This window comes from Macrobrachium nipponense, chromosome 46 (genome assembly GCF_015104395.2).
Source record: "Macrobrachium nipponense isolate FS-2020 chromosome 46, ASM1510439v2, whole genome shotgun sequence".
In the NCBI taxonomy this organism is placed as follows: Eukaryota; Metazoa; Arthropoda; class Malacostraca; order Decapoda; family Palaemonidae; genus Macrobrachium; species Macrobrachium nipponense.
Genome location: NC_061106.1, coordinates 31,718,255 through 31,738,909, shown reverse-complemented (window position 1 = coordinate 31,738,909; position 20,655 = coordinate 31,718,255). Strand labels below are relative to the sequence as shown.

Sequence of the window (20,655 nt, the reverse complement as noted above, 5' to 3'; positions counted from 1 at the left end):
CAATCGGAAATCACGCTGTAGTTACAGATAAGCTTTAGGGAAAGGCGATTATAGGGAAAGATTATTAAAAAGAAAAGAAGAAAAAAACTCACAAGGAGTTATGCACTGATTTGTAATATTCATGCATGATGATAACAGAAATTAAGATGTTACTGCCAATCCATGCTCACCTGAATACCCAATACATCATCTCTATCAAGCTTGAAGTTCCTCTGGTAGCCTTGATAGAAAGGATCCATGAGAGCAGACTGGACGTCAGAGTGAGACAATCCAAGAGGTACCGAATTCGTGGGCTGCTACTTGGAAAAGATTGAAACCTGGAAAATTGTGCATATTTTCAGTATATGAAGACCACAGACGCCATAGTGGTGTTGGTAAACATTGCAATTACAAAGGAAATATCTGAAGATAATCGCAGTTTTTCAGCAAGACGAGAGGAGGATATAACTCACTCAAGTCCATAGCCGTCTGAAGTGGAGGGAAAAGATAATCCTAGGGATAAGAACATTTTATTTTCAATAACATGGCTGGACCATATTATTTACTCAGGTTTATAGGCGTCTTAAATAATGGGACATGCCCTGAGGATAGTCCTGTTTTTTTTTTTTTTTTTTTTTTTTTAATAATATGAGTAGACTATAGCATTTACTTAGTCCCATAGATGTGTAAGTGAAGTGAAATATCCAAAGAGTAACTACATTACTCTTTCAACAACACATGCAGTGTACTGTAGACATTACTTAAGATTCTTTGTAGCATCCCTTCAGTCCTGAGTTTGCAACCCCTTTCGCTCCTTTTATTGTATCTTCTTTCAAATTCTTTTTTTCCATTTTACTGTCCACTCTCTCCCCTGTTACTTCTTTCTAAACTTTTACTGTCAATTTCCCTTTCAGAGCTGAATGACCTCACAGGTGCCCGTACTTGTCGTGGCCTAAAGTCGATATTCAAATCAATTCAAATGAAGTCTCATATGACCTTACTTACCCCTGTACCTGCCAATGGTCCAGTTTTCAGTATCGTCGAAATGAACGTCACCGCCGTCCATTGGGAAGTAGGCATGGGCGAGGGTGTCCCCTGGTCCATCGAATGGGTCTCCGTCACCGTGCTCGGCTGTTTCGAAGCGGATTTCGATGTGGGCTTTGCCGCCGTTCACGGCTTCGAACTTTGAGGTTGGCGGCGTCTTCCCACACCTGTGGCAGGAGGCATTTTGCTGTTAATTTGAGTTCGTGGCAGAGGCCAATAGATGCCGATTGGCTGACACAGGTGTTTAGCTTGTGTCTTCGTTTGACATGGCCTTATATGGAAAAAGACATTCAATTGTGAACTATAATAATAATAATAATAATAATAATAATAATAATAATAATAATAATAATAATAATAATAATAATATATTATTATTATTATTATTATTATTATTATTATTATTATATTATTATTATTATTTATTATTATTCTGAAGATTAACCACTATTTATATGGAACAATTCTAAAGTGTCCATTGACTTGAAATCCAAGGTTTCAAAGAACTTGGTGCTCATTAGAAAGAAGTTAATGAAGATAATAAAAATTTACAGAAAGAAGAGATCAGTTATTAGATGAGGAAAAAAGATAAACTTAATAGAAAAATAAATAGATACACATATAACTAATTTTTGTGAAAATTCAAGGTGAATTGTTTTTTATAGGAATTGAATGTCTCATGGGTTATCACCCCATCGTTGAATGATTTACCAAGTTACTGAGGAGCCTTAGCATAAGGAGCAAACAATGAAAGTCATGTCTTTTCAACAAAATTGCTCATGGACAATTGCTGTCCCGTAGGAGGGTAATGCCATCGGCGCACCTCATGCGCTACACTGTAGGCAATATAAAAGGTTATTTACAGAGGTCCCTTCGGCCCAAGCTGCAACCCTTACATTCCTTTTACTGTACCTCTCCATCCCTTTATCCACCCTCTCTTAACAACTGTTTCATAGTGCAACTGCGAAGTTTTCCTCCTGTTACACTTTTCCAACCTTTCCTACTCTATTTGCCTTTCAGCGCTGAATGTCCTCATAGGTCCCAGCGCTAGGCCTTTAGCCTAAATTTTATATTCCATTCCATTCTGTATTCTATGGAGACATCAATGACTCTTGTTTACCTCGAAAGCTGCACGAATTTCTCCGTCCACTTCTGCCTTGGGAAGAGCCTTAGGATACTTGGTGATTCTGTATGTGAGGCGACGCGGACGCCATCTGGATGCTGAGGAAGAAAAAACTCAAGTTGATCTATTTTACTTTGTGCAATCCATTAAGTATCTCAGGCACAGGAAACAAACAAGATTTTATGGTAGTTTTTTCCACACGGATACAGTTGGGATTTATGGTTAGGTCTAGATGTTTGGATACTTTTCATAACCGGATTGTTCCTCATTGGACGAGGTGGGAATATGTACTCGCCTATCAGTTTTGGGTAGCCGAGTTTGCTCCCTGCTGCTGCCAATGCGGAAGCAGAGGAATTTATTTCTGGTTATGATGGGGTTCGGATCCCACAATAAGCTTTAGGTCCCGTTGCTAAGTAACCAATTGGTTCCTAGCCTCGTAAATAAAAATCTAATCCTTCGGGCTAGCCCTAGGAGAGCTCTTAAACAGCTTAGTGGTTTGGTTAAACTAGGATATACTTAACGTTTTTCATAACAGGATTAAAGTAGATTCATTTTTATGTCACATACATGTGTATATAACTACACACACACACACACACACACACATATATATATATATATATATATATATATATATATATATATATATATACTATATATATATATATATATATATATATATATATATATATACATATATATATATATATATATATATATATATATATATTCATATATATATATATATATATATATATATATATATATATATATATATATATATATATATACATAATATATATATATATATATATATATATATATATATCATTATATATATATATATATATATATATATATATATATATTCATATATATATATATATATATATATATATATATATATATATATACTATATATATATATACATATATATATATATATATATATATATATATATATATATATATATATATAGATATATATACATATATATATATACATCGAGCTACAAATGTCCTTTGATATCTAATTTGCTCTACCTCGGAATTAATATATTTTCATATATGCTTAACCGAAAGGCGAATTTTTAGGCGATAAGAGACTTGTCGGCTCCTAGGCGTGAACCATTGAAACCAAACAAATCCACCGGACGATGGTTTGCACCTGGGAGCCGGCAAGTCTCTTATCGCCTAAAAAATTCCCCTTCGGTTAAGCATATATGAAAATATATTCATTCCGAGGTAGAGCGAATTAGATATTAAGGACATTTTAGCTCGATGTATGTATATGAATCACGTTAATGTGATATGACTCATATATATATATATATATATATATATATATATATATATATATATATATATATATATATAGATATATATATATATAGGTAAATAAATAATGTATATATATATTACGTTTATTAATTTCCTCGTCTACCCAGCAATCATTTAAATTATTCAATTGCTAGAAGAGCAGCCATTTTTCTCCTAGTCAACTGACTTTAGGAGGGAAACCTCAGGCCAGACTGGCATGTCCGTTAACTATAGGCCTATAGTATAGAGTAATAAAGGCAGGTCTTAGGGATTATATAGGCTTCGATGTGGGCTTTAGGGGAATTCCTAGCGTAAGACCTCTTATCCCCCAAATCTGCTGGTTGTGGTTTTCGCATCTTTCCAGACAATGCCGTAGGCTGTGTGAATCCCAGGTCATTCGAAAATACTCTGATGTGACCTCAGTCCACGCTAGCTGCTTCAGTAGGGCAGACGTGCCCTCTCTCTGACTGGAAGTCAGCCTTTGTTTTGTCAACGCTGGTTGGAGTCTCCCTCAGGCATCACGACGCATGTTCAAGCCTTTAAGGATTAAAGGTACATCTCGAAAGTGCAAAATCCAACCAGCCCTATTTCCTTCAAGACGAATCTTGCTATTTCCATTTCAAATCTCCTTTTATCACTTCTCTACTGCCATCCCTTTGTCCAGCATAGTGGCACGTGTTGCCCCTTGTGACCTGTCCAAGACAAAATCTTCATTGAATATCTCATTTAACACTAGATTTCCTCCACCAGTGTGTTAGATAAAAGTGATCAACTATAAAGTAGTGCAAGAAGTCCTTTTTTTATGTGTGTCTAATCTGGGACTAATTTCCAAGATGCAGAGTCATGTGTACTACGCTCTCCTTGTAAGCGCTTCCTTAACGTAAGATACCTATTATCAATTTTGGAAACCAGCATTGAATTAGGTTTGATTTTGGCCAGCTTTCCCCTATTGTTGAGAGATAGGAGTGGTCCAGACCTTATACGGCGCTCTAACCACCTGTGGTCAAGTTGCCTTGCCTTATCCCGGGGTCCAGGCCAGTCCATGGTTCTTTAGTAAATAAATGTAATGTAAATTAATTAGCTGGTTCTCAATGGCGACCCTCTAGAGTAAAACTAAACAAATTCTCTTTATTTCATCTTAAATTTCCATACCTTACAAGTGGGACAACAAGGCCGTGCCCAATATGTAAAAATGACTGACCTTGCCAGTTTCAAACCCGGAGCTGCTTAAAAGCTTGTAAATCGCATTATCCCCTTGAAAAACGTAAATGACTTTTACAAAGCGTAAATCAAAAGAAAGCATTCATACTTGCACAGGAGACACGCACGACTCACGGTAAGGCATATCATTCATTTAATATGATTATTCTTATAACCATTGTTAGCTGTAAGTTACGTTAAGGAGTCATTTTAAAAGTGTTTTAAATAAGTGTGCTCTCTCAGTTAGAGATATTATTGTGTAACGGCGAAAGTGCCAGAGCTTTATTTTAGCGTCAAGTAGCTCTCGCGAATTCCTTCTGTTCGCAGGCTTTAACTTGTAGGACAGTAGACGAGACACATGTGTTAGACAGATGCCAAAAAGTTCTAGTTAAAACTAGGAAGTGCTTTGCCAGGGTTCATTGCATGTATTAGCAAGCCTAGCTAGTTAGGAGGGTTCTACTAATAGTTACGGCAAAAGAAGTGTACACTCGACAAGAAAACTGAAGATACAGTTTTCATTAGCTTTCGTTCATCGAATTTCCCATTTGTTTTTACTGAAAAGACATAATATCGCTAAATTTACCCTAGAATATGAAAATACATTGCAAATTATATCATATAAGACAAAACTTAAAAGCTTAAAAACACGATATTTGTCCGAAGTAATTGGAATTTCTCAGATGGATTCGTTCATAGAGATCTGGTAGATAGAATGTGAATTCCTGATTGTAATACTATGTATCACAACGACAATATTTACTCTTTTTCCTTCATGAACGGGGATATGATTGGATCATCGTAAGTGGTGAATGCAATTATTTTAGTTTCTACAAACTCATGTTTGTTTCCAAAGCGTTTAAAGTTAGCTGACGTCAATGGCAGTCAATGTTGCGACGGCGAATGGGTAGGTTGAGCAAATCTAGTTACATCCTCAAGAGCGTTTTCTATGATTTGAGGAGGAGCCCTAGAACTTCGAGCGGGAAAGCGCAAGTCACTGGATACTGGCTTACCTAACGGATTTCACACTTTGATTACTTTGACGTTGACATGGATCGAATGCTAGTTGCTGTTCACAAAGCTACTGTCTTTTAACGATAAATCTTTATAAAGGTTAAAGTAGCCATGTCAGCTCAAAGATTTTCTGGCTATATGCTCCCATAAAGCATTTCGTAGTAGCCTACAGCCCTACACGACTGCATTTCTTTGCCGCGAGGCTAAAGATCTCTCAGCACATCAGCATTTTTTGCACGATATAAAACTTTAATTGCCTGTGCAATACATAGAGTTATTTGTGGTAATAAATATTTTTACTTAACACAAGCTTTTTTTCGTGAATGATTTATGGATGAAACCCGATTTGCAAAAGTAGAGACTATATCAAGAGAGCAAGAATGACCGCAGCCTGTATCTAAAATTTTCCCCGTCTTTTTATAGTCTTTGAAAGTTAAGGCAATTGTCGAATGAAATCAAGATCAGGGTTGAATTACTTAGAGAATTAACTTGAATATTAGATCCTTCTAAAACATACTATAAAAATATATATACTGCATCTCCCAAAGAAAATATAATGAAATTAAGTAGTTATAAATAGGCCTAAGCTTTCTCTCTCTCTCTCTCTCTCTCTTTCTCTCTCTCTCTCCACTTTTAAAACAAATTTGAAAAAATATTATCACTCAATCTCTCAAAGTAATTATAATGAATTATCTCTATAGAAAATAGGCCTACCGCTTCTATCTCTCTATTCTCTCTTCCTCCGCATCTCTCTCTATCTCTCTCTCTCTCTCTCAAATCGTCTCTCAAACATTTTGAAACATGATCACTTAATCTCTCATAGTAAATATAATGAATTAAGTATCTCTATCGATAAGCCTATGCTTGTGCGCTTTCTCTCTATCGTCATAATATTTCATTCTTTACTGTAATGTTCCTCACGATTTCCACAAGTACTGCCCAAATTTTAAAACACTTTCTCTCATTGTTTAAGATCCGTCTTCAATTACGTATGGAATTTACGTCAGTTTAGTGTCAAACATTACTTATAAATGAGGTTTCACAGTAGGTTTTAAAAAAGGATGATCTATATTCTACCCTGAACTGACGTTACCAAACCAACATTAACGAATAATTTAGAGCCTGTTTCTACATTCAAGTATAAATGATTATAGGACCTCTACAGAATTTTTATGGTGTAAAGTTAATAGAAATCGAGAAGCTCCGCCTCGTTTCTAGAGTTGCCAGGTGTGGCATTATTGAACCATATATGTCCGAAGATTTAAAAAAAAACTGTATCTTAACTTTCCTTGTCGAGTGTACAGTTCTTTTGTCTGTGAGATGTTAGGGGAATTCGCTGTAATTTAGCTTTCATTTCAAGTGTTGGTAACCGCAGCACACTCTTCTAGCTATCCAGCGCGTTAGCTGCGCATGCGCGCCCGCCCCTGCCATCCAACTCGTGTTCACAAAAGCATTCATTCATCACCTAATGCTTATATTAACGATTTGAGATTTGACATCGTATGTATCAGCCCGTTTGCTCGCCTTCCCGCACGTTTCACTGAGCGAAAGTTTTCATATCACTTCAGAGTTATGTAACCTCTTTTAGAAATGTTTGCTAACATCGGGTCAAAATCCGTTACCTGTCATTTCACTGTCACGGGAGCTAGTAAAACTTATGTAAAGTTAACGCAAATCTTAAAAAGTAAAGTACATTAAAAGAATTGTTAACATAAACGCATCATTGTAAATCACTCATATTATAATGGAAACCATTTAAGTAACGTAAAAATCGTTCATCGCTAGTGCGTTATATTTACAAAACTTATTCCAAAGCAATTCTTTCATTAAACTTTAACGTAAGGAAATCATTCAACGCAAGTTGCGTCATATTAAACTAAAATCATTAGTTCATATAAAATATAAGGGAGTTCGTCATTTATCATTTTTACGCTCTCAAAGAGAGAGAGAGAGAGAAAACCCATTATTCAAAAAGCCGAGAGTACAACGCCTATTACCATTACACATGCATCATTAACATTTAGTCTCTTGTGACTTTCATTTACACTGAGTGTTATACGTGCCCATGTCCATTGCAGTCTTGCAGTTTACCGAGTACTTCAGCCAAGGACTGAGCATTTTCAATTTACTGTTACTTGTCGTTGCCCAAGTGGTCTTTTCCATTTTTTATTACAAAGACTTGCGGTATACCACAAGCCCAAACTGCACAGTGCGCCGACGCAACCTCAGTACTTCCATAAAAGGAAGCTGCTACCAGTCTAGGACTGGCCACAACCAGTGCCAACCACAGGCCTACCATTTTTACAGTGCCACTTTACTTTCTCTCTTCCATTACACTCTTCCACAAACAAAATGCCGTTTCATTTCAGTATATTTGAGTATACGCATTTAGTGTCGTCCGACGGGACACACCAGCACGCTACCAGTGCAATCAAGGAACGCCTCCATAAGTGCCATTGAACCTGTACAGGCCGTACAGTTAGCCCTTTACCTGCGGTATCTGTCATTATGGACTGCCCATTTCATTAGTGTTTCTGTGCGTAAGGATTCTTTATCCTTCCGGATCACTCACCAAAGGAATGCCTCCATAAGTGCCATGTTACCAGCACTATTAGTGCTATCTAAGGAATGCCTCCATAAGTGCCGTGCACCTGTACAGGACGTACAGGTAGCTATTTATCTGCATATCCGCCCCTACGGAATGGCCATTTCATTAGTGTTTCCATGTACAAGGATCAGAACTCCTTTGTCCTTTGGAATGCTCAACCAAGGAACACCTCCATAAGTGCCGTGCACCTGTACAGGACATACAGAAAGCTATTTCTGCGTATCCGCCCTTACGGAACGTCCATTTCATTAGTGTTTCCATGTACAAGGATCAGTGCTCCTTCAGAACACTCAACAAAGGAACGCCTCCATAAGTGCCACAATACCAGCCCTAAGTGCTGTCAAAGGAATGCCTCTATAAGTGCCGTGTACCTGTACAGGACGTACAGGTAGCCACTCAATTGCGTATCCGCCATTACGGAACACCCAACAAAGGAACACCTCCATAAGTGGCACTTGCACCTTTACAAACGTACAGGTAGCTATTTACCTCCGTACTCGTCTTACGGAACGCCATTTCATTAGTGTATCCGCTGTCCCCGGATCACCCAAACAAGGAATGCCTCCATAAGTGCCGCTACATCAGCACTAATAGTGCTGCCAAGGAACACACCTCCATAAGTGCCGTGCACCTGCATTGGACCTACAGGTGTTGCCCATTCCATTGTGTTCCTTCCCCAAGTTAGGAAGGCCCATCAGTGTGATCTCTACCGGCACACTCCATTTGACTTTCTCACCTCATTAGAAGGTGCCATTCACGAAGTGCCACCACTTACGGGACACTTCCCAAGTGCCACAGAGCACCCAGTCTTCTCAGACACACGTTACTAAGTAAGCACTCCATTCCATCCAGTACTATTCCCGGCCATCATTTCCAAATTTATCCGAGCCTCTACTGCAGCCTGAGGGAAATGTCTTCCCCTGTTTCCAAGCCCCGAGACCATGAGCTGGACTTCCTGGTAAGAGGTGGTTGCAGAGGCTCTGCACCACTTATTGTGTGCGTGGGCATAATGTAGATTCCGACCAGTGGCGAAGTCGATCCCTACCTTGGGATGAGAGCTTCCAGGGTGAACTTCTCCAGGCTGACCATGTAGCCGTTCCTGATGAACAGTCGCCTACAGCTACCGGTGGGTACACGTCATGGTCGATGCCGAAGCCCAGGTCTCCCTCATTTGCAGAAAGGCATTGCCTAGGGGTGCCAAAATCCAGAATGACGAAGAAATTCAGTTTTAATGGATTGAGGGTCACCTCTATTCTGCTCCTTCAGTCCTTCTGAAGGTGCAAAAGCCCTTATTGGACCAGGACCACCAGGAAACCATATTGTGCCGCCTGGGCGTAGTTGATAAATTTCATGACGTTTATCAGGTGCTATTGTGCCGAGATCTCCTAAAGCCGTATCTCCCCTGGACGCAGCTCCCACTACCAGAAGCCCCAGACCCCCTGCAGCATGTCCAAATAACCAAACCTCAGTTTTAGAATTCAGGGCTAGTGCCTCAGATGTCACTGACAATCATTTTCCATTATAAACCTTGGCTTTGATCCAGTGTCAGAGCCAGAAGTTTTCTTCCTCATCATCCCAGCCTCTTACCTCTTCACCACCTGCCTCCATTTCGGAAGTGGGCCAACTAGTCAACCTCGGACTTGTTCCTATGGATAATTCAAAGGAGGATTCCTTAACCTCCAACATCTAATCACTGCCAGAGCACACTGCAAGCCTTGGTGATGCCACAGATTCGCAACCTGTGGTGCCATCTCGGCCTTATCATCCAGTGCCACAGAAGAAGTTCTGGAACAAGTTCTGCCAAGACTGTGGCCGCAAGGGTCACATGTCCGCATGGAGGGTGCGCAAATCATAATATTCCTGCCATTGCAATGGCTGTTACAAATTCATCTTCACTAGGCCCCCCAGCTCGGGCCCTATGACCGTCGCATCCCTCCAAAGTCATTATTCGCCAAGCCATGTCAGAGCCTCTGACGACTCTGGTGCTCAAATCTCCCTGATATGGGATGATTGAATTCCCCAAGGGGCTAACGTTGATATACGTCAACTGATTACGATTGAAGGCATCAATCATATTAACCCTTAAACGCCGACTGGACGTATTTTACGTCGACATTTTATGTCTCTCGGGTGCCGACTGGACGTATTTTACATCGACATACAAAAGTTTTTTTTAAAAATTCGCGGAAAATACTTTTAGGCCTACCAGCCGAAAACTCTTGAATCACACACCTTGGGGATGCTGAGTTCACGGATCAAGGTGTTGTTTTTGTTTGCAATCGTTACGCAGGCGCGCAAGCGCGAATTTCTTTCTTGCCGCACTAAAAAGTATCTGTGACACATCTCTGAAATTATTTCGTCACTTTGACATAATTTTTGTACCATTTTAAATTAGCCGTTACATGGAGTATTATATATGAAAATGTGCGCATTTTTAGTAAAATACAACAACAAAAATACTCATGATTGTAGCTTTTATCAGTTTTGAGATATTTTCATATAAATAACGATAAGTGCCAAAATTTCAACCTTCGGTCAACTTTGACTCTATTGAAATGGTCGAAAAACGCAATTGTAAGCTAAAACTCTTATATTTTAGTAATATTCAATCATTTACCTTAATTTTGCAACAAATTGGAAGTCTCTAGCACAATATTTCGATTAATGGTGAATTTATGAAAAAACCTTTTCCTTACATCCGCGCGGTAACTCTTCCGAAAAAAATCATACATGCGATTGTGGTAATGTTTGCACCATTTTAAATTAGCCGTTACATAAAGTTTTATATATGAAAATGTGCGCAATTTCATGCACAATACAAAACTAAAAACAAAAACACATGCTTGTAGCTTTTTATCAATTTTGAAATATTTTCATATAAAAAATGATGAGTGACAAATTTTCAACCTTCGGTCAACTTTGACTCTACCGAAATGGTCGAAAAACGCAATTGTAAGCTAAAACGCTTATATTCTAGTAATATTCAAGCATTTACCTTCATTTTGCAACAAATTGGAAGTCTCTAGCACAATATTTCGATTTATGGTGAATTTATGAAAAGAATAACATTTTCTTTACGTCCGCGCGGTAACTCTTCCGAAAAAATCATACGTGCGATTGTGGTAATGTTTGCACCATTTTAAATTAGCCGTTACATAAAGTTTTATATATGAAAATGTGCGCAATTTCATGTAGAATACAACTAAAAATAATGAAGGTTGTAGCTTTTCTCATTTTTTGAAATATTTGCATATAAATCACGATAAATAGAAAAGAAACCACGTTTGGTCGACTTTGACTCTACCGAAATGGTCGAAAAACACAATTGTAAGCTAAAACTCTTACAGTCTAGTAATATTCAGTCATTTATCTTCATCTTGAAACAAATTCGAAGTCTCTAGAACAATATTTAGATTTATGGTGAATTTAAAAAAAAAAACTTTCCTTCCCTCTGCGTGCGGATTCTCCGCCACAAATCTCCGAAATGCGTACGTCCCATTCTCGAAATATTTGCTCCGTTTCATATTAGGTATTTCATAGAGTTTTATATATGAAAATGTGTGCAATTTCATGTTGTGCAAAATAAAACTGTAAAATAAAAACGAAAAATATTTGAAGGTTGTAGCTCTTTCTTATTTCCGAAATAATTGCATATAAAAAAATATATATAAAAAAATTCGACATTTGGTCAACTTTAACTTGTCAGATATGGTCGAAAACTGCATTTGTAAGCTAATACTCTTACAGTAGTAGTAATATTCAATAATTTGTCTTCATTTTGAAAGAAATTGGAAGTCTCTAGGAACAATATTTAGATTTATGGTGAATTTTGAAAAAAATATTTGTTTACGTCCGCGCGTTACGAATTCATGCATTATTTTGTGATAATATTTTCTCTGTGTTGCTTTTATTGTATTACAATGTGTTATATACCAAAATGATCGCAATTTAGTGTACATTACAACGAAAAAAAGTTACTTGTTACCTTTAACCGTTTTGCGCACAGCGCGATTTGAATACAATTATATATGAAATTTCGTTTTTGCGCTATCATATATCGCATTATTTATATATGATAATGATCATTTTTTTCATTTTTGATGGTTGCATACTAAACTTCAGCCAATGACAAAACACAAAAAAAAAAAAAAAGCCAAAAATGAACTCTTAATCTTGAAAACTAAGCGCGCTGTGATTTTTTGAAAAAAATATTTTTTCCGCTTCCGCGCTCACTCTGAAACACCTCGCACACGGGTGAGACATTTTTTTTTTTACCGCTTCGGCGTTTAAGGTTAAAACTGATCCTTCCCACCGTCCAAACAGAGGGTCAGCAGACCTCACCTTACAAAGGTATGTACTCTTGCAGTTGCAAGCTACATTCCAGAGGTTATGACCTCCTCCTAGGGCAAGACTTGAAGTATCCCTCTCATTTCCAAAAGCCTAGGGGTCCTAACCCCACATCCAACCACTCCAAAGCAAGGAGACATCAAAATCCTACTTCCTCCTGGAAGTACAGCCACCAACAGTTTCCCCCATCACCAAGGAGGGAGATTGATCATTCCCAGTTCCGCTGCAAAACCTGCAACGTAATAGGGCACTCCACTAATTGGCCTGGGTGCCCTAGCAAGCTATGCGCAGCAGACACTGTCCATTCTCCACAAGGCTCAGCGTTCCACCAGAGACATCTCCCATCACCACAGGCACGCTGAGAGGGTATTGCACCTTTGGTACCCGTCACAGGTCCAGCTGACCTAAACTCTCTGCCAGTGCCACTTGGCAGCACTGAACAGTGCCATGCTCCATCCAGCTTGGACATAGAGCCACCACAAACCTTGACCTCTGTGCCTGGCCCTGAGCTAGTGCTGGCGCCCAAAACTAACCTAATCAAGGATACTCCTACAGGAGATCCTCCAAAAGGCATGGAGCTCAACGCAGCCCATTGCCCAGATCCAGTTTCACGAGTCTTCTTCGACATCACCTCTGTCGCCGAGGATGAACCTCTGGCAGACCTCATGGATGACCAGGAACTGCCCGACCAAGAGTCAGTCTGGAGTCTTACCCTTACGACAGCTGTCGCAGCATCCGAAGTGAAGGCCTCCCCTGCAGTAGGTTCCACCTCTACGACGGTTGCTGCAGATGCCAAAGTAGGGTGTTTGCCTGTAGTCCCTCGGGCTACCACTGCCTCTGCTCCTGACAGTGTTTCTAGCCTTTCCCCAGAGTCGGTGCCTCCGTCACCTCCTAGGACTGGTGTAGCCAGGCCCTGGAGGAATAAGGAGAAGAAGAAGGGACACAACAAATTCACAAACTAACCCAAAGAGCCACCTGCTCTCCATGGCACTTGTGACCTAGGTACAGTGTCACATTCATTTGCAGAGTGATCCTGACACCTACCTAGAGAAGGTGGCCAGCCCGATCTCTGCCAGTAGACTAACTCTCTAACCTCCTAAAACTTGTACTATTAACCCTCACGTAAATGTCATAATTACCTCATTAAATTTCCATCCTGCTACACCACTAGTCACTCATCATCCTCACGCATCATTACCTAATCTTATGTATTTTAACAATTCAGGTCGATAAGCCTCTGGTGTGCGTACCACATTCTGGAAATGCTTGCGTCTCTAATTAATTGAAAGGAATAGGTTAGGCTAATAATTTAGTACCAGGGCATTAGTGTAGTATCAAGTAGAATTTTTCAAAGTAACCTTACATAGGGGTAGAGTAAACTGTCGTCACAGACGACCAGTAGTTCTCACTAAGGCTATGGCTACATTAATTCAGTAAGTTAGTACACTTAGCATCTCCACCTATAAGTTAGATAGGCCTTTGTAGCTAGCCATATCGCTGCTCTAAAACCTCAGAATAGGAGCACTGTGTAGTTGAGGCGATCAAACTTATTAGCCGGAGGCCTTCAAGCCCGAAAGGGAGTGAATGCCTTCTAACAGGGGAGCTGTATTATGTTTATTGATCCCCTCGTCTACTCAGCAGTCATTTAAATTATTCAATTGCTAGAAGAGCAGCCATTTTTCTCCTAACTAGCTGACTTTAGGAGGGAAAACTCAGGCCAGACTGGCATGTCCGGCGCCAGTCAAAGTAGTGGGGTGAGAAAATAAGCCGTTAACTATAGGCCTAGAGTATAGAGTAATAAAAGCAGGTCGCAGGGATTATATAGGCTTCGATGTTGGTCTTTAGGAATTACTAGCGTAAGACCTCTTTTCCCCCAAAATATGCTGGTTGTGTTTTAGCATCTTTCCAGACAATACCGTAGGCTGTGTGTGAATCCCAGGCCATTTGAAAATACACTGATGCGACCTCAGTCCACGCTAGTTGCTCCAGTAGGGCAGACGTGCCCTATCTAAACTAACTGGAAGTCAGCCCTTGTTTCGTTAACACTGGTTGGGAGCCTACCTTCAGGCATCACGACACATGTTCAAGCCTCTACTATGGATTAAAGGTATGTCTCGAAAATGCAAAATCCAACCAGCCCTATTCCTCCAAGACGAATCTTGCTATTTCCCTTTGTCCAGCATTGGGGCACGTGTTGCCCCTTGTGACCTGTCCAAGACAAAGTCTTCATTGAATATCTCATTTAAACACGAGTTCCTCCACCAGTGTGTTAGATAACAAAAGTGATAACTGTAAAAATAGTGCAAGAAGTCCTTATTTTATGTTGTGTCTAATTTGGGACTAATTTCCAGATGCAGAGTCACATTGTACTACGTCTCCTCGCAAGCGACTTCTTTAACACAAAATACCCCTATTATCAATTTTGGAAACCAGCATTGAATTAGATTTGATTTTGAGCAGCTTTCCCCCTATTGTGAGAGATAGGAGTGGTCCCAGACCTTATACGGTGCTCTAAACCCACGTGTGGCCAAGTTGCCTTGCCTTATCCCAGGCCAGTCCATGTTCTTTTGTAAATAAATGTAATGCAAATTAATTAGCTAGTCCTCAATGGCGACCTTCCAGAGTAAAAGTAAACAAATCCCCTTTATAGTTATCTAAGGTAAGTTGGAAGCACTATATTTTCCTTTATTTGCCTCTTAAATTTCCTTCCCTTACGATTGGGACCACAAGGCCGTGCCCAATACGTAAATATATATATATATATATATATATATATATATATATATATATATATATATATATATATATATATATATATATATATATATATATATATATATATATATATATATAAATCATGTATATGAATATATACATACACTAATATATATATATATATATATATATATATATATATATTGTATATGTATATATATTTATATATACATGCAGACAAATATGTATACCTATATAAAATATGCGACATAACTTACCCTGCAGGGCATAGCGCTTCTTTCGGACTGAGGAACCGTATCCTTGTTTGTTTTCCTTGGACACCACAACGGGGCGGGCTTATTCAATCATCTGGATTGTCGCATCATCCAGTTGGCCCGTCTGGTTCAAGCCAGCGAACGCCTGTTTGATAGGAAGGAAATAGTCTGTTATTAAACATATTTCCTGCAGGCGATAAGTGACATAGCCATCAAGTGACATTGGAATGAATAAATAAATAATATAATATACCTATATATATATATATATATATATATATATATATATATATATATATATATATATATATATATATATTATATATATACACACACATATATATAATATATATATATATATATATATATATATATATATATATATATATATATATATATATATATATATATATATATATATATATATATATATATATATATATATATGTACACACATACATATATTCACAGATAATATTTAACGGTCATGGATAAGGTGCCATTATCTTGCCCTAATCGTCGTTCAATCTATTATTTTTTATTGAGGTTGTTATGTTTACCTGGAATTCCATGATGGATTTCTGCACAGATCCCACGGAGAGCACGGGGCCTAAATTGGGATTCGTTGATGCTGGATCCATGTAGCCGAATTTCGTTAAGTACATCTGAAAGAAGAGAATCTGTTGAGAGACTTCATTGAGAGAGAAATAAGTTTAAAAAGATAGGTCAATGAGAAAATCAGTATTGAACATTCCAGTTTTGGATTCTCTAACGCCCTCTGTATTTCCAGGATCTTGTGTTTTATGTAAGAGAGGAAGTTAGCCTTGGTCAGTAAATTAAAAAGAAACAGCTCCACTGATGATGAAATTACTTTTTCGTCATATAAGTGCAACCCTGACCAGGCTTGTGTTACTGCTTGTGGCTCGAGTCTTCTAACTCCAAAGCATAATGCACTCACACTAAGAGGAAAAAGACACAAACACATTCAAATGCACTCACACTAAGAGGAAAAAGACACTAACACATTCAACCAGCCGGAAAAATCGTGTGGATTATGGGAGATGATTTCATGATTTCATCATTTGTCCTTTGTTGTCTGGTATGGTAGTACAGGCTCATCTCATCAGTTGCCAGTTTCTCAAACTCTGCTTATGCTTTTCATTTTCCATTCAGAAAATTAATTATTCCCTAATATATTCTTACTCATTTTATGTGCGTGTGTGCATATGCACGGGTTGATTAAGAATTAAGAAATAGAAAACACACACACACACACACACACACACACACACACACATATATATATATATATATATATATATATATATATATATATATATATATATATATATATATATATATATATGTGTGAGTATGTGTGTGTGTGTGTGTGTGTGTTTTCTATTTCTTAATTCTTAATCAACCTGTGCATATGCACACACGCACATAAAAAAAAAAAAAAAAAATGAGTAAGAATATATTAGGGAATATTAATTTTCTGAATGGAAAATTAAAAGCATAAGCAGAGTTTGAGAAACTGGCAACTGATGAGATGAGCCTGTACTCACACACATACACACACACACACACACACACACACACATATATATATATATATATATATATATATATATATATATATGTGTGTGTGTGTGTGTGTGTGTGTGTTTGTGTGATAGGGATTATAATTAATGATATATTTAATAGCATAATGTGATGCGCTGTGACCTTTTTGGAATGCGGAGAACAGAGCCGAAGCAACGACCTGAGAAAAGCTGATAAACGATTTCTGGGTGGCGTGATATGAAAACTGCATAGTTAGGCAAGTCAATGTTCGTCAGTTCATGGGCTCTGTTCAAAGTACCTTTGGAAACTGGTTGTAGCCAGTAATATGAGGCGTTAGCGGAAGTGTGCATTCATATGTGCATGTGCGCCTCTTCTATTCTTAATGGTATCTTTAGCCAAGTCTATGGGAAGACTTGCACAAAGATTCGTGGGAGGAAGGCAAAGCCACGATGGTGGATGCCAGTGTTTTTTGAACAGTGAGTGAGATATTCTGGCTGCAATGGGTGAGTGTTGAATTACTTTAGCCAAAAGGAATGGCTTGTTACACATTATAAGAATGTTTAATCTTTAACTTTGTCTTTAAACTTGTGTGCTAACAAGTGTGTTTCTCGTGTCTTTGAAACAGACGATTCTGGCGAGGGAATTGACTGGCAAAGAGGGGGACCGAGAGTCCCAGATGGGAGAGACAATTGGTGTGACAAATTACTGTTTTAGACATTTTAATGTTTGGGGGTTAACTGAGTTAAGTTAGTCTGTGAGACTTGATTTATTATCTTTCCATTGTTAAATAAATAGTTATTTTTTATATGACTTGACTCTCATTTTGATTACCTGTTAGAATGGAGAGAAAGAGGTGGGGAGAGAGAGAGATTGCGAGAGGGGAGATTGCCGAGAGAGAGAGAGAGAGAGGTCGCGAGCTGTTGTGTCGCTTGGAGAGAGAGAGAGAGAGAGAGAGAGAGAGAGATTGTGTATCGGTTTGCCTGACGCTCGGGGTTCCACGTTTACCAGATAAAACGAGATTCATATCTGTGTAAACAGGTGGTGGCGAGCGGTATAAGAGGTTTTTTTTTATGCCTGGGTACGCTAATTGAAGACAGGTGACCATTAAACATAGAGGGGTTATGATCATGTCACAGTTTTGTTGGCTTAGCGATGGTTTTCGAACGACAAAGCCTTTGTGGGATTGTGGAAAGTTATTAAATTGTTAGATTTCAGTTACTAAGTGAGAGAAAATGAGAAATATCTATCCGTTAACTGTGCAAAGGGGAAGGGAGAGAGGAGATTAGGGTCAGCATTTTGCCCAGAGCGAGATCTCAAGGAGCAGGGAACAGTCAGTTAGTACTGAGATGTTTGTGAGTGTGATCCCCGAGACGATCCGCATGTGTTATTGGAGTGTTCTGCGCAAATTCCGATTTTTTTGTTCTCATTATGAAGTGGTGAGTGTTAAAGAACATTTTTTGGGGGAGGGTTTTTGAATCACTCAGTGTTATGGGACTGGTTTAAGATGTCAAATTTTTTTTTCCCTAGTAGCAGAAAGTGACGTGTTTTTCTTTATTGGCGCGTGTTTACAATAGACGCATTCGTCTTTATTTAACATATAAGTGTGTACAAGATGTTTTTCATGCATGCAAACTGTGCTTGTATTGCATATTTGGCTTGGAGACAGAGCGCCCACTCATTCCTGCGGGCTCAGCAAACTTCTGCTATCGAATGTAGAAGGGCATTGCTTACCGGGAGCGTACTGGTATATACCTCGGGGGATACTCAGACACTGGTCAAGGGGTGTGTTCTATCGCTTGACTGGGGGTGTTTCAATCGCCCAGTGGAGGGTGAAACTGTTTTTTTTTATCAGTGTGGGTGAACTCTCTGTTCTCTCTTTGTCGGGGTGTTGAGAGACGAATTTGCCCTTGAAAATGAATTTTCAATGCCAAGACATCAGCTGATTGATTAGTTGATGAAAGGAAATGCCCGTAGGGTTTTTTTTAAGAAAAGAGATTTTCTTTCTCTTGGATGAAGAGAAAGGGAAATGAAAAGAGATTTACTTTCTCTTGAAGGAAGAGAAAAGGAAATGAAATGCATGGGATGGGTGTATGTTGTCCTTATTCGTTGGAATGCACAAATATAATGGGGACACTGAGATTATTATTTTTTTTTTTTATTGTGTTGGAGAGATTGCTTTAAAAATGGTGCTGAGTGGTGGTGAATGGTGATGCCCGGTGCCGGTGAGTGTTGTTGATTGGTGTTGCATTTGGTGTTGTCAAGTGGTGGTGTACTGGGGGTTTGGCAATACTAGTGTATGCTGTTTGAATTGCACCCTTACTTGAGATCTTTGCAAGAGAATTATTACTGTGGAGAATTATTACTATTATTATTAATAATTGTTATTGTATGAGACTTGTTTTACGAGAGATTTGAGATATTTCATGGGAGATTATTTTATAATTATTACAGATAATTATATCATGGAGAATTATTACAATGAATTATTGGGAGAAGTTTTGGGGTTAGTTATTTGTTGAGTTTTTGTAACTTTGGAGAATGTTTCAGTCATTCGTGAGTGACGAGTTTTGCTGAATCTTGGTGAATTGTGCTGAATTTTGCTGAATCTTTGGTGAAAGGACAAGCATTAACATTGGTAATGTTTTTTGTACTGATACTAGTGATTTGATGATAGCAATTTTTGTGATACTACTGATAGTGATACTTCTGATACTGATTTTTTTTATACTAATACGTGGGTGTTGTAATGCTATCAAGGGTGGTGAAATCGTTTTTGAATTTGGGAGGAACTAACAACACAATTTTTTTGTTTTTTCTTTTTTTTATGAGTTCAGCAGATAATTGTTTGACATACGTGAGTTACGGAGATAGTTAACAATGCTGTTGATTTTTCTTTCCCCCCCCCCCTTTTTTTTTTTGGAGGTTAGCCAGCGCTAGAGTCATTATTCGGGAATGTGTTTGTGTTTTCAGCTATTTGATGCTGCAAAGAGATTTATGGGAGAATTCTTGCATTTTTTTAATGCATACGTAATGGCACTACATTTTTTTCTCTGGATATTTGTGTTCCAGAAATTGTGAGTTTCTTGCAAAATACCTTTGTTGTATTTGTGACAACTTTGCCAGAGATAGGAAACTTGGTTAAGTTTTCTAGTGGCCTATGTCGTAGTGCATATGGAGAAGTCTTGACTTAGACACTTTGAATTTGGAGTTCTATTATAATGATTGTGACACATTGGTGATTTTTTCTAGAATTTCCTAGACAGTTTTTTATTTGCGAGTTTTTGCCCTTTTTCCAGCAGTTATGCTTAACAGAGTTTTGTGGTTCTTTACTATAACATTGAGTTATTCTCTGGAGAATGGAGATATAGTATTTGGAGATATAATTGGAGGTATATTATTTTGGAGTTATAATTTGAGATATCAATACTAATGGAGATATATTTTTGGCCATTTGATATTTGCCAATG

General features: G+C 38.2%; 1 pseudogene; it reads right to left on the bottom strand.

Annotated features, from left to right (window-relative positions):
- Nucleotides 1-448: 448 nt before the first annotated feature.
- The window catches only part of LOC135214689 (matrix metalloproteinase-20-like), a 35,489-nt pseudogene continuing 15,282 nt past the window's right edge, over nucleotides 449-20,655 (bottom strand).